The following is a 15,437-nucleotide window of genomic DNA, read 5'->3' as shown; positions in this document are numbered from 1 at the left end:
TACTTTCAGGTGCCTCCCCCTGCCCTTTGGTGCAAGGGGATGGGGTTGGGGCGTGGCAGTGGGGGTGCAGTGCTGGAGGCTGTGTCTTAGCAGAAGAACTGCAGCAGGAACGTCCTTCCCCGTTGCCCTCTTGGGAGATGGGATGGGGGGCAGTAGATCTGCATCTTCACCCATGGAGGGAACTTTGTGGAGTTCAGGCTGGGGTCGTCAGGGAGCCCCACCCCCTTGCCCATCGTCAGATGTTCATTAAATGTGTGGTCTGGGTAGAGTTCTATGCTGGGTTCTCTGTGGTTGCCAAGAAGTCGGGGATGCAACCAGCAGCAGAACCGAGCCACCACCCATTTGGGGATGTGTTACCAGCAAATTGATGAAATGTTACGAAGGGGAAGATTTGGGTTTTAAATACGTGTTCCTTGGTGACACTTGGTGTGGAGGCTTTTTGTCACGTGGACGGTTTGGTTGCAGTAGCTTCCCTGGCCCTACCCTGTATATGCTAGTCATATTCCCCTCCTCTGGTCACGGACACCAAAAATTGTGGTGTCCCACACCTTTCTAGACACCTTCCACAATTTCCCTGGTTGAGAGCCTTTGATTTTAAATAGAGAGATGGTTTAAAGACTTGCTTAATGATTTTCCAAATCCATCCTTTTATTAATTTAAGTCACCAGAGTATCATTTCAGGGTTATGTCTTATTTTCCCCAAAATTCTTTTATAAAAATTGCCAAGCAACAAATAAAAGATTTTTCTCATGAATATCCATATACCCACCACCTAGATTCTGCCATAAACATGTTACTGTACACCTGTTTATCACATATTTATTCATCCCTCTGTCCCTTTATGTTACATTTCAGAATAAACAGCAGACATCGCTACAATTTCCCCTAAATAGATACCATTAGAATTTAATATTTGTTTACACTTTTGTACCCTAAAACCCTATCAAAATACAGAAAATCATCTCAGAAAGTTCCCTTATGCCCTTTCCCAGTCAGTCCCCAGCCCACCCCCAGAGGCAACAGTTGTTTCGCTTTTTCTACCATAGTGTTGCCTGTTACAGAATTTAATTTCAGTATAATCTTAAATGCTATGTCTTCCTTCACTCAGACACATAGGGAAGCTTTTAGTTCTCACTGAACTTAAAAGTTCAAAGAAATCGTCTGGATCAGGGTCAGGTATCTGACAGGCAGAACCATGGGCCCCAAAGATGCACACATCCTGATTCCCAGAGCCTGTGAGTACCTTACATGGCAAAAGAGATTTTGCAGATGTCATTACATTAAGGACCTTGATGTGGGGAGACTGTCATGGATTACATTGGTGGGTCTAGTGTAATCACAAGGGTCCTTAAATGAGTCAGAGATGTGAGGACGGAAAGACATCTGAAGATGCCATGCTGCTGCCTTTGAAGATGGAGGAAGGGGCCACAAGCCAAGGAATGCTGGCAGTCTCTAGGAGCTGGACTAGGTGAGGAGAAGAATCCTCCCCTAGGGCCTGAAAGAACCAACCCTGCCAACACTTGGATTTTAGCCCTGTGAGAGCCATTTTGGACTTCTGACCTCCAGAACTGTAAGATGATAAATCTGTGTTATTTTAAGCCACTAAGTTTGTGGCGATTTGTTACAGTGGCAATTTGAGCAAGAGGAAACTGGTACAGAGTCTTTGTTTCTTTTAATGTATAACAGAACAGAAAAATAACAAATCAGGATTTTTTTAAAATCTCCAGGATTCTACAGCTCTAACAAATCAGACTTCAGTTTTTTTCTGCTTCTTCCCCTCTAGTTCTTGCCCTAGGCACCTGCCATTTTTAGTTTTAGTCACACAGCCTAGTATAAATTTTGCATTCTGGTTTTTTCTCCACTGAATGTTTTTGATTAAGAATATTTGTTCTTGTTGCTGTAAGGTCTTTATAACTATCTTAAGAGGGCTGTAAATAAAATCAAATGAATACACTAAATTTAACTGCCTTTTTTTTTTGTCCATGGCTTGCAGGATCTTAGTTCCCCGACCAGGGTTTGAACCTGGGCCCCGGCAGTGAAAGCGCCAAGTCCTAACCACTGGACCGCCAGGGAATTTCCCTTAACCACCTTGTTAAAGGACAAATGTTTTTAGGAAGTAAAATCATGACTCAAATACAAAATGAACATGTTAAAGACTTTAGTTAACTCATTAATTAATGAGAGAACCAGTAAGACGTTTTAATAATAAGTCCAGTAGGAATGCTGAAATGAATTTGCTTAATATATACAAAACTGGCAAAATTGGCCAGTATCCACAATCAGTTAAATTCCACTGGATGAAATCTGCATTTCTCTGCACAAGAATCGTCTGCGTTATCAGTTTCCCTCAATGTACGTCATTGTAAGGTAGCTTAAAGAGAGTGAAAGGTGGAGACAACCCAGAAGGGTGGAGGGTGGATGGGTAAATGGAACACCCAGTAACTGGGGAGGGAGGGAAGCTCTTTCAAAGTCTTTCACGTTTCCTGACACCCTATTGTTGGTTACTTAGGTTATTTCCAATCTTTTGCTTTTATTAAAAAGTCAGTATACATCTTTAAACATGTAGTTTTTTTCTTTCCTAAATATCTTGATTCTATAGGATAAAACACTAGGAGGAGGGCTGTAGGGTCAAAAGATTTTTATGACTTTCAGTTCGTGTTGCCAAGCTGTATAAGCCTCTTCCCACACACCGAAAACAAACCCCACCTACGTCGCATGGCAGAAAATGGGTTGTCTCTTCCATGGTCTCCTTAAAAAACAAGCACTTTCTTTTTCGAGACACCCACCCACCCATCCACCCACCCACTTTTCCCTCATGGTCCTTGGTCAGAATTAAATCTGTGGAGAATTGACTGATCTGGACCAGAGATACATCACCCCTTCCCCAGTGCTGGCTCCCCTGAAGCCCAGCGCCTCTGAGCCCCAGAACGGTATCCAGGATCTACTGACTTTATTTTCCTTTTCTTCGTTTTTGTTTTATTTTTGAGAAGCATGACAGTTATATTCACAGTCCTAAGATTCAGGAGAACTCTAATTCTGCTTCTGACCTTTGCTACAGCTTAGGCACTGAACTACCCTGTTTCTGAGTGTTTCCATTTGTTGAATGGATTCGGGGTGGAGGCTGGGGCATGCATGGTAGGGCAGAGTGACCAGGTGAACTTTAAGATAACTTCCAGCTCTAAAACTGTAATTATCATGTGGCCACACACCTCCCCTGCCCCCCAATAACCAGGATGACAGTTTTGACTACAAAAAAGCGTTCTACTGACCCCTGTTTGTTCCAGGAAAGGGCTGGCCACACACCCTCTGCCCCTTCCTCTTTTGAAATGTCCCGAAACTGCCTGGCCCCTTGCAGCTAACCGAGGATGGCCAAATGTACTTGACTGGTTAGTCTGTCCCTCGTTCCACAAATCTTGCCTTACGGGAACGTTTTCCAATGAGATACCGCGTCGGTATTTCCTTTTTATTCAATAAAATATACTCCCTGACACCTTTGAACTGCTGCTGAAGCAAAGGTGACAGCAAAAGAGTTCCCATGCTGCAAGTTTCTGAATAAACAGGCTTTATTAACTTTATCTTGAACTTAGATTTGTCTTTGACACATGTGGGATGTGTGTCTGTAAGAATTCTGCCCTCAGCATGCACCTGCTTCCTGGATAAATGTGGGTTCACTTTGGTTGACAGCCTTGGACTGAACCGTGTTCTTAGGAACCACCGAGAAAGCAGAGTTGAGGGATTCTTGTTCAGCTCTCTAATTAAATTCAGTGAATTAATAAGAGACAGCTGACAGCAAAAATGCATTAAAATTAAAATGCCAAGGGCAGCACTCCCCTGGCTTCTGCCCAGAGTGGGTCTTCTGAGTTCCCCGAGTTCCCTACATGCATCGGGCAGATTGATTACAAACCATCAGAAGCCAGGCTTTGCAGCAGCTGCCCTTTAGAGTACACGGGAAAACAGCTGTCAGCTTTTATTAGGAAGGTGGAAATATTTGCTAGTGAGTGTGTAGGTCTGATATATTGTTGGATCTGTCTGCCAAATGCCACTGTAGTTTTTCCTAGTTTAGAATTAATTTGTATATTTCTCAAAGCAATAGATTCCCAAGATTTAGGGAAATAAATTCAGTTAACCACCGAGTATATATATTATGGTATGCCATCCCTGTGATCAGTGCTGTTCTAGGTGTTAGAAGTGAGTACAGGATAGGAAAGAGAAAGGTGCCACCCGCAAGGACCTTCCGTTCTAGTGGAGTTCCAAAACATGCACAAATAAATAATGTCAGGTATCCAGAGTGTGATGGCAGTGAGGAGAGTGGCGAAGTAGCCAGCTGAAGGCTGGGAGGAAAACTGTTCTAGGATAATGGAACAGCACATAAACGAACAACCACCTCAGCTCAGGGAAACCACAGAACTGTGAGACTTAAGACCCGGGTTTCAAAGTGGTTTATTTCACAGCCATGGATCATTGAAACGGGGGTAAGGAGGGAAGCACACACCAAGGAGCTGGCTGTTGGGGTTGCTTCAGCCAGAGATGAAGGAGGCCTTGACCCGACTGGTAGGAGCGAGGATAGTAAGGAAGCGGTCAGGTTCAGGACACACTTTATCAGTGTGATTTTCAGGCTGGACTGTGAGGGAAGGAGTCCTCCTTTCCTGCCTGGCCCTTACTCCAGCCAGTCCATAGAGACAAGTAGTTCAAACTCTTCACTCTCTCTTCTACAGTTACCACCATGTTGCACCAATTGCTTATACTGTTGTTGTTGTTGAAGAATATAAGATTAAAGTAAATCTTTGGAAAGAGCCTGCTTAATCAAGAAACAGAATCTCAGAGACACAAGGGAAATTATTGACAGATGTGACCACCTAAAAATGAAATAAAGAACAAAACTTCTGCATCATAAAGAATACCATAAGCAAGAGAGCCATAATGGAGAGAAAATTTTTGCAAAATATAACAAAAACCTCATACCCTAAATATATAAATAATTCTAAAGAAAAAGGCAATTTAGTAGAAAATAACATTAAGCTACTCTAAGAATTTTACATTACATTGCTGTGTCTCGACCTGTCACTTTTAGATATCTTCTCATGTGGCCTCTTGTCCTCCAGTAGACACGCCCAGGCCTCTTCACAGCATGGTGGTCTCAGCTCCACCCTGCACTAATGTGATCAGGGTGGGGGGGGCAGGGGGACACCCCTCCCCCCCACACACACACTCCACATTGTGCTATGGACAGTGCAGGGTGGAGCCCTGTCATTCTCCATGCTCTGCACTAAGCAAAGGTGACAAAGGGGCAGCACCCACCCCCTCACAGCCAGAGTGTGTGGGGAGGGTTACAGAGAAGGGGGAGCTGCAGAAAGAGATTCTTTCAGTTGGTGTATGAAGTCCTGGGCACACACTAAAGTGTCTTATGCGTGAAACCCACCAGAATTAACATACTGAAATCATTGAGAACTGAACTGTGAAGTGGAATACTGCATGGTTTCAGATTGGCCTCTGGGTAGCACACAAGCGAGGCAGACCAAAATAGCCCTGAATTTGTAACTAAATTGACCTTCAAACAGACCACAAAAGTGAGCCATGATATGCATTCTGAACTGAAACAGGTTGAATGCATGCTAAAATGGAAGGTTTTAAAAGGGAACAGAGTCTTGTAACATAATACCCAAAAAGTCCAGGATAAAATCAAATATTACCAGTCTGAACTGGAATGAGAAAAGGCAATCAACAGATGCCAATATCAAGATGACACAGATGTTGGGGTCATCTGACAAGGATTTTAAAGCAGCCATCATAAGAAAAAAGGAAGAGGGGAGGGGGAGAAAGGAAAAGGAAAAGGATAAGGATCAACAAGCAACTATTAACACCCTTGAAACACAGAAATACAAGATATAAAGGAAAACCAAATGGAAATTTTAGAACTAAAAAATACAAAAATAAAAAACTCGTTGGATGGACACAGTGGCAGAATGGAGATGACAGAGGAAAGAAGCAGTGAACCTGAAGATGTACCAATACAAATTATATAACCTGAACAAAGAAATAATAGATGAGAAAAACAAACAGAACTTTAGGAGCCTGTGGAACAATACCCAATCCGCCAATAGTTACGTCATTGGAGTCCCAGAGGAGAAGAGAAAGAGTGCAGTGCAGAAAACATACAAACAAATAATAACTGGAAAATCCCCAAATTTGGCAAAAGAACATAATAACCTTCAGATTTAAGAAGCTGAGTGAACCCAAACTGAGAAGACATAACAGTCCAAAAATAGCATGCACTAAAAGCCAAATTCATAGAGACAGACAGTAGAATGGTGGATTCCAGGGGCTGGAGATGAAGGAAACTGGGAGATACTGGTCAAAGGGTACAAACTTCCAGTTGTAAGATGAATAAATTTTGAGATCTAAAGTACTGCATGGTGACTATAGTTAACAATACTGTATTATGTATTTGAAAGTTACTAAGAATGTTTTCACCACAAAAAAAAGAAATGGTAGTTCTGTGAAGTGATGGAGGTATTAACTAATGCTACTGTGGTAATCATTTTGCAATACATAAGTGTATCAAATCATCACATTGTATACCTTAAACTTACACAATGTTATACATCAACTATATCTCAATAAAGCTGGAAAAAATGCAAAGTGGAAAAAATCTAGAACAGAATATCTATGAATTGTGGGACATTTACAAAAGGTATAACATACACATAATGAGAAAACGAGAAGAAGAGAGAAAGAAGCAGAAGACATATCTGAAGTAGTAATGACTTACCATTTTCCAAAATTAATGATAGACACCAGTCTACAAAGCCAGGAAGCTCAAAAAATACCAAGCAGGATAAATACCAAAAAATCTACAACTAAGCATGTCATATTCAAACTACAGGAAACCAAAGACAAGAGAAAACCTTGAAAGAAGCCATAGGGTCGGGGGGGACATCTTACTTGCAGAGGAACAAGGATGAAAATTACACTGGACTTTCTCATCAGAAACCATGCAAACAAGAATAGAGTGGAGTGAGATATCCAAGTGCTGAAAGAAAATAACCACCAACCTAGAATGTTGTATCCAGCAAAATTATTCAAAAATGGAAAAACAAATTCTTTCTCAAACAAAAAAGTGAAGGAATTTGTGCTAAGTAGACCTGCCTTGCAAGAAATGTTAAAAGAAGTTCTTCAGAGAGAAGGAAAATGATACAGGTTGGAAACTCAGATCTACCTAAGGAAGGAAGAGTATCAGAGAAGGAAGAAATGAAGGTAAAATAAAATCTTTGTTGCTTGTATACCTACCTAATCTTAGAGATAATCATTTGTCCTAAGTAATAATAGCAAGAATGAACTGGGTGATTATAGCATATGGAAAGTGAAATGAATGGCAGCAATGTTACAAGGGATGAGAGGGAGGAATTAGGAATACACTGTTATAAGGCACCTGTACTGTATACCCATGAAGTGGTATAGTGTTATTTGAAAGTGGACTTATAAAAAAATATCAAATCATTATGTTATACACCTTTCAGGTAATATAATGTTATATGTCAGTTGTACCTCACTAATTAAAAACATAAAAGAAAGTGGACTTAGATTAGTTGCAAACATATATTGCACACTATGGAAACCGTTAACAACTTTTTTAAAGACGTAATTGAGAGGAGAAAATGGAATCATAAAATTAAAACCCAGAGAAAGTCAGGAAAAGAGGGGACATTTTTAAAAGAAAAAAGAAAACAAAGAAAAAGCCGAATGAATACAAAACAGTTACAAAACAGTAATAGCAATAATTACTTTAAATGTGAATGGTTTAAATACACTAACTAAAAGATCAATTCAAATCCATTGTCAGCGTGGATGAAAAAACAAGACCCAACTATGTTTTCTACAGGAAACCCACTTTATAAAGACACACATGGATTAAAAAGTAAAGGGATGGAGAAGGATATACCATGCCAACATCAATCAAAGGAAATCTGGAGTAGCTATATTAATTTCAGACAAAGCAGACCAGAGCAAGGAAAATTATCAGGGATAGAGAGGGGCATTACATAATGATGGAGTCATTCTATAAGAAGCAATAAAAATCCTTAATTTGTATGCACTTAACAACAGAGCAAGAAAGAATATGCAAGGCAAAAACTGATAGGACTGTAAAGAGAAACAGATGAGTCCACTGTTAGAGTTGGAGATATCAACACCTCTCAATCAGTAATTGACAGATCCAGCAGGCGGAAAATCAGTAAGGATATAGTTGAACTGAATAGCACCAATGATCGACTAGATCTTACTGATGTTTACAAAATACTTAACAGCAGCGGAATTCACATCCTTGTGAAGTTCACATGGAACATTCACCAAGACAGACTACATTCTGGGCCATAAACACACCTTAAAATTTTGAAAGAATAGAAATCATACAAAGTTTGCTTTTAGACCACAATGGAATTAGTTAGAAATCAATAACAGAAAGACAACTAGAAAATCTCAAACTATTTAGAGATTAAACAATATACTTCTAAATCGCACATGGCTCAAAGAAGTCTTGAGAAATTTTAAAATATTTTGAGCTAAACGAAAGTGCAAATACAATTATCAAATTTGGGGGATGCAGTAAAAGCAGTGCTTAGGGGGAAATTTATAACATTAAATACATACTTTAGAAAAGACTGTTGATTAATCTTTTTGCTTAATTATTGATTAAGCAATTATCTGAGCTTCCACCTCAGTAAATGAAAGAAGAGTAATATAGGCAGAAGAAAAGAGATAATACAAAATTAGACTAGAAATCAATGAAATTGAAAACAGGAAATCAACAGAGATCAATGAAACCAAAACTGGTTCTTTGAAAAAAAAATCAAGAAAAAGGAAAGAAAACACAAATTATAAATATCAGAAATGAAGGAGGGGTCACGTTTATTGATCATGTGGACATTGAAAGGATAGGAGAGGAATATTATGAATAGCTTTATGCCTACAAATTTGATAACAGGTGAAATGGACCAATTCCTTAAAAAACAAAAACTACCAAAACTTATAAAAAGAGAAATAGATAATCTGAATAGACCTATATCTATTAAAGAAATTGAATCAATAATTAATAACCTCACAAAACAAAAAGCACAAGGCACAGATGGTTTCACTGGCTAATTCTACCAGACATTTAAGGAATAAATGATATCAGTTCTCTATAATCTCTTCCAGAAAATACTTATAGAAGCAGAGGGAATACTTCCTAACTCATTCTGTGAGGCCAGTGTTACCCCAATACTAAAAGCAGATTAAGACATTTATAAGAAAGGAATATTACAGACCTATATCTCTCATAAACACAGATGCAAAGATCCTCAAAAAAATCATCAAATTGAATCCAACAATGTATAGGAAATTATACAGCATAACCAAGTGAGATTTATTCTAGGTATGGAAATCTGGTTCACCATTCAAAAATCGGTTATTATAATCCCTCACATCGATAGGCTGAAGGAGAAAAATCATATGATCATATCAATAGATGCAGAAAAAGCATTTGACAAAATTTAACACCCATTAATGATAAAAACTCAGCGACCTAGGAATCATAGGGAACGTTCTCAAACATTGATAAAGGGTATTTACAATAATCCTACAGTTAGCATCATACGTAGTGGTGAGAAATTGGATGCTTTCCTCCTAAGATTAGGAAATGCAAAGATGTCCTCTCTCACCACTCCTATTCAGCATCATACTGGACATCCTAGCTAATGCAATAAGTAAAAGAAAGGTATACAGATTGGCAAGAAAGAAATAAAACTGTGCACAGATGACATGATTATCTATTTATAAAATCATAAAGACTTGACCAAAAAAAACTAGAACTAATAAATGATTATAGCAAGCTCACAGGATATAAAATTAATATGTAAAAATTGATTGCTTTCCTATATGCCAGCAATGAACAGTTGGAATTTGAAATTAGAAACACAATACCATTTACATTAGCACCAAAAGTGATTAAATACTTAGGCATAAATGTAACAAAATATGTACAGGGTCTACATGAGGAAAGTTATAAAACTCTGATGAAAGAAATATATAAATGGAGAGATATTCCCTGTACACGGATAAAAAGATTCAATATTTTTAAGTTGTAAGTTCTCCCCAGTTCAATCTATAGATTCAACACAATCTGAATAAAAACCCTAGTAAATTTTTTTGTTGACATTGACAAACTGATTCTAAGTATATATGAAAAGGCAGAAGATCCAGAACGGGCAGCACAATACTAAAGAAAAGTCACAGGATTGACACCACCGGACTCTGAAGCCTTATTATAAAGCCACAGTAATCAAGACAGTGTGGATTGGTGAAGGAATAGACAGATTGATCAATGGAACAGAATAAATAGCCCAGAAATAGACCCACGCAAATACAGGCAACTGATCGTTGACAAAGGAGCAAAGGCAATTCAATAAGGGAAAGGATAGTCTTTTTAACAAATGGTGCTAGAATAATTTGACATCCATAGGCAAAAAAAATGAAGCTAGACATAACCTTTAAATTTACTACAGAAGTAAATTCAAAATGGATCTTAGACCTAAATGTAAAATGCAACACTATAAAACTTATAGAAGATAAATTAGAGCAAATCCAAGTGAACTTGGGTTTGATGATGAATTTTAAATTCAGCACCAAAAGCACAATCCATAGAAGAAAAATTGATTACACTGGACTTTATTAAAAGTAAAAACTTCTGCTCTGTGTTAGAATGTTAAGAGATTGAAGAGGTACGTCACAGATTGGGAGAAGTTATTTGCAAAACACATATCTGATAAAGGACTGGTATCCAAAATATACAAAGAACATTTTAAACTCAACAGTAAGAAAACAAACAACCCAATTCAAAAATGGGCAGAACTTCTGAACAGACACCTCACCAAAGAAAATGTACAGGTGCAAAATAAGCATGTGAAAAAATGCTCAACATCATATGTCATTAGGGGATTGCAAATTAAAATGAGATATCACTCCATACCTTTTGGAATGGCCAGAATCCACAAAACTGACAATACTAAATGCTGACAAGGATACAGACCAAAAAGAACGCTTATTCATTGCTGATGCAAATGCAAAACAGTACAGCCACTTTGGAAGACGATTAGCAGTTTCTTACAAAACTAACATATTCTTACCATACGATCCAGCAATTGTGCTCCTAGGTGTTACCCAACTGAATTGAAAACATGTCTACACAAAAAACTGCACATGCATGTTTATAGCAGCTTTATTCATAATCTCCTAAAACTGGAAGCAACCAAAATGTCCTTCCGTTGGTGAAAGGATAAACAAACTTTAGTAACAAACCTTGGTATCCATTCCTTTTGAGGAACTACCTATATTACTATATTGGTTCTCCTGGAATTCGAGGGAATGTGAATGTGAAAGACCTTGTGGCATAGCAAGCACTCAGCCTTGTTCTCTGCTCTGGAAGGATCGTAACCACTCAGAGAAAGTAGCAACAACTGCCAGGTCCTGCAGGAAAAGGGAGAAGCCCAGCCACCACCTGCTGCATCTGCTCTTGCCCCTGTGGCCACCTTGCTTCCATGAGATCTGTACCCTTGGCTAAATTCTTTTGATATTAGGGTGTGCATTTGAGTGTGTATTCTCTTCCAGGCAGCCTGGTGTCCCCACGGCCATCAGATTAAAAGTGGAAAGGGAGCAGAGGTTCGGAGCAGGGAATGAGGCTGCCTCTTAACCAACTTCCCCTGCAGCACAGCCTACAAGAAAGGAGATGGCCGAGTGACAGGATTGAAAGAGGAGGTCATTTGGGGCCCCAGTCCGGGGCTGTGGGGCCTCTGCAACAGCTGGACACTGGGAGGACATTTCTGTACAGGCTGGGAAAGAGGTGGCCACAGTGGCAACCATGGCAACTCCAGTGGCAGGGGTCACTGGCAGTTGGGGGCATCCAGGGCACTGGAGATCAGCAGCTTCACGTGAGGGGGGCATTACAGCGCATTGAAGGCCTACGATAGCTAGGCAGCTGAAGCAGGACGGGTAACAGCGAGCGAGCCTGTGCCAGCGTGGGTTCGACTCCTAGAGGGGTGTCCAGGGCTGGAGCAGGCGTGCATTTGTCACTTGCTTCTGCCCCTAGGCCCGACCTCTCCATCACCCAGGCTGAGTAAAGCAGGGGAGGGATAACCCATCCCGTTGGAAGCACAGAGAGGGTGTGACTTCTTAAAGACACACAGCTTGTTATAAGGAGTTAGGCCTGGGACTCAAGAGGCGATGGCTCCCTGTTCTGGTCTCCCTCCCTCCTTCCCTCATTCACCCCTCTCTGGGGGTGCCCAATGGTTAAAGCTTGTGTTGATCATCAAAATGACACTTACCAGGGAATGAGCACAGTGGAGGGCCAAGGGTGGGCAAGGGGAGGCTGTGCAGTGCAGGCAATGAGCGGGGTGTTATCTGTGGAGTTTAGAAGCAATAATGAAACCACTGAAAGTCGCCTGCTTTTTATTATCACCCTGCACTGGCAATTCTAACCGAAGTCAGTGCTTAAATTTTTCCTCCTGGTAAAAATTTTTTGTTAGTCTAGGTTCTAAATAGTCACTGTAGTTACTGTTAAGTTTTAATAATAGGCTATTAATACATTTTAAAACTACTTTTCCTGTAATAAACATTGTGTTCTGCATGGAAGCTAATGCAGAGAACTTCATCATACACTTGGCTCCCAAAACACCCAGATTCAACTACAGGCATCTGTTTCAAGTTTGGTAACATTTTGTAACGGTTAAACTCAACTCCAGACACAGCTGGTGCTCCCTCCGGTGTTCTGCGCACCCCCGCACCTGAACCGCAAGTGAATAAGCAGTTGACAGCGCTGTGACCGTGAGGAGCAGAAACGGAGCCCGAATGACCTCACGCCATTGCTCCATGTACAGATCACACTCCAAACTTCTCGGATTCACTTTTTTTGGAAGCATTTCTTAATGTGTTGTTTTTTGTAAAAAAAAAGAAAACAATAAAACATTAATATGACTTAAAAGTATTAATTCATTACTGTTTTCCTTTTTTTGTACTATAATACTGTATTTGTTGATTTAGTTCATTATTTTTCACTGCCACAATTATATAAATGTGAAGTCTAATAAATACATTTTCACACTGAATTTCTTTTCTGTACATTATTCTTATTATTTATTTTATTTTGTGATTATTAATGACAATAACTATGTTGCATACAGGAGGGGGTAGTGAGAAAACAGCTGATCATGAAGGCTAATTCCTAGTCAGGCTGTGCTCAGCCCTGACCTCACCTGAAATTTCCCATCAACCCCATGAGATGGGCTTTTGTAGCCCATTTTACAGGTGAGGAAACTGAGGTTCAGAGAGAGGGGGAAAGAACCCAGGATTACACAGGTAATAAGTGGCAGGAAGAGGATTCAAATCCAAGCTTGGCCTGACTCCAGAGGCCATGTCTGAAATGCCAGCAAGTATTGAGACCCTGCCAGAGAAATGAACAGGGACGTGGACTGGGGTGGTCAGGCAGGGCTTCTTGGAGGATGTGGTGCCAGGAGGGTCTATGGGGAGCAGTGAAGCATGAGGACCATGTGAGGAGTCAGAGAACAGGGGTTCCAGCCTGAACCCAGGTCACTCCCTGGCCATATGGCCTTGGACAAGTCCCTGGGCCTTGGTGTTTCCTCTCTGGAGTTTACAAAGGCCCAGGATTCACGAATCAGGCTGAGACAGTGGTCTGGGCAGTGAGCTTGGCTGGTGAGCAAGTATGATCTTTCCCTGCCCCGGCTAAGAACTGGACCCACAAGCCCTCCCTGGCCCACCCCACCCCAAACCTCTGGGGTTAGGAGCCCCGCTACTGGCTGGAAGTCCAGATGGCATTAGTTACAGACATAAGGCTGGGTACTGGACAGGCCTGGCTTTGAGTCCCAGATCCACCACCTCCTTCTCAGATGAGTGACCTTGGACTTGACACTTCTTGTCCCTGTTCTTAGTGTCCTAAACCTTAAAGTAGATCATATTGATCTCAAAGAGCAGTTGTGAGAATGAAACAAAATAATAATCCCTGATATTTATTGGGCAATTCTGATATGCCAAAACTTCTCTAAGAGTTTTACATTGATTTTTATCATTAAACCTTCCCAATGACCCTGTGAAACTATTATTCTCATTTACAGATGTGGCAGTTGTGGAAGAGAGTGATGTTACTTGTCCAAGTTCCCACCTCGTTCTGCTTAGCTCAGTGCCTGTCCCACAGCAAACGTCTCATAGTTACGATAGTAACTACAGTAGTTCTGACACATGGGTCCCACACACACATTTCACTGGTTCTGGAATGAGGATGTGTCCCAAAACTGATGTCCAAGGAACATGCCAGCCAGCAGGCAGAGGGGGAGTTTGGTGTCCTCACTGTCTGCTTCCAGTTGCTCGGGTGGCTGAGATCCAACCTGATGGAATTTTACCAGATTGGATCCTTAATTATCACTTAAAGTGACTTCTAAAGTGATGCCACATGGAAATAAAAGGTTACTGAGTGTTCAAAAGGCTATCATCAGGCAGGCAAAATAAAAATTGCGGAATTCATCCAAAGAATGTGAAGAACTTTGATCAAGTCACCAAAGTGACTGTGATGTGCAATTTTAGAACTAAAAACATACTACTCTCCATTTTTAAAGGGCACACCTAATATGCTTCTTTTTTTCACCGAGAAGTTATTAAATACTGTAGATATATTTTTCTTAAAAAAAAATCTTACAATTGATGGTGTCATAGAATCAAGTAAACCCCAAAATGGTCATGATTCTTTAGGTTGTGAGCACCAGAAAATCCACTTCAAACTGGTTTAAGTGAAAAACGTATTTTATTGGCTCTTGGACAAGGAAAACCTAAGGGTAGGCAGTAGGCTTCAGGCACAGCTGGACTGGAGGGCTCAGGCTACGGCGCCAAGCCCTGACGCCCCAGTCCCCAGCTCTGCCTGCTCTGCAAAGGCTCCATTCCCAGCAGAGGCAACTCCAGCCGCCAGCCCTCCCAGGTTTGATGCTTCCATTCTTCTCAACATTTGGGACAAGTCCTAAGCCCGACTGCTGGTGACGGGAACAGGGCTGCATGACTACCCCCTGGACAGTTCACCGGAGCCTCGGGGAATGGAACTCGGGTGTCGGCCTGGCCTGGTCACTCTCATCCCCTTGTAGTCAGGGGTAGACTCAACTCCACCCACTGCACGAGGCTGAGGTGGGAGGAGGAAGGCTTCCCCTGAAGAAAATTGGGGGTTGATACCATAAGAAGGGAAAGTGGATGCTGGGTGACCCCCAAATTACAGCCATCTTTGGAAGATAATAATTGGTGATGAAAGGAAGGTTCAGAGAGGTGACTTGTACCAGATCATACACCTGGGCAGCTCAGGTGGCCCCAGAAAGGGAAAGTGCTGTTGTCAGACCACCTGTCAGAGTGGGAAGAGT

This window comes from Delphinus delphis, chromosome 15 (assembly GCF_949987515.2).
Source record: "Delphinus delphis chromosome 15, mDelDel1.2, whole genome shotgun sequence".
In the NCBI taxonomy this organism is placed as follows: domain Eukaryota; kingdom Metazoa; phylum Chordata; class Mammalia; order Artiodactyla; family Delphinidae; genus Delphinus; species Delphinus delphis.
This window is presented reverse-complemented; position numbering follows the sequence as displayed.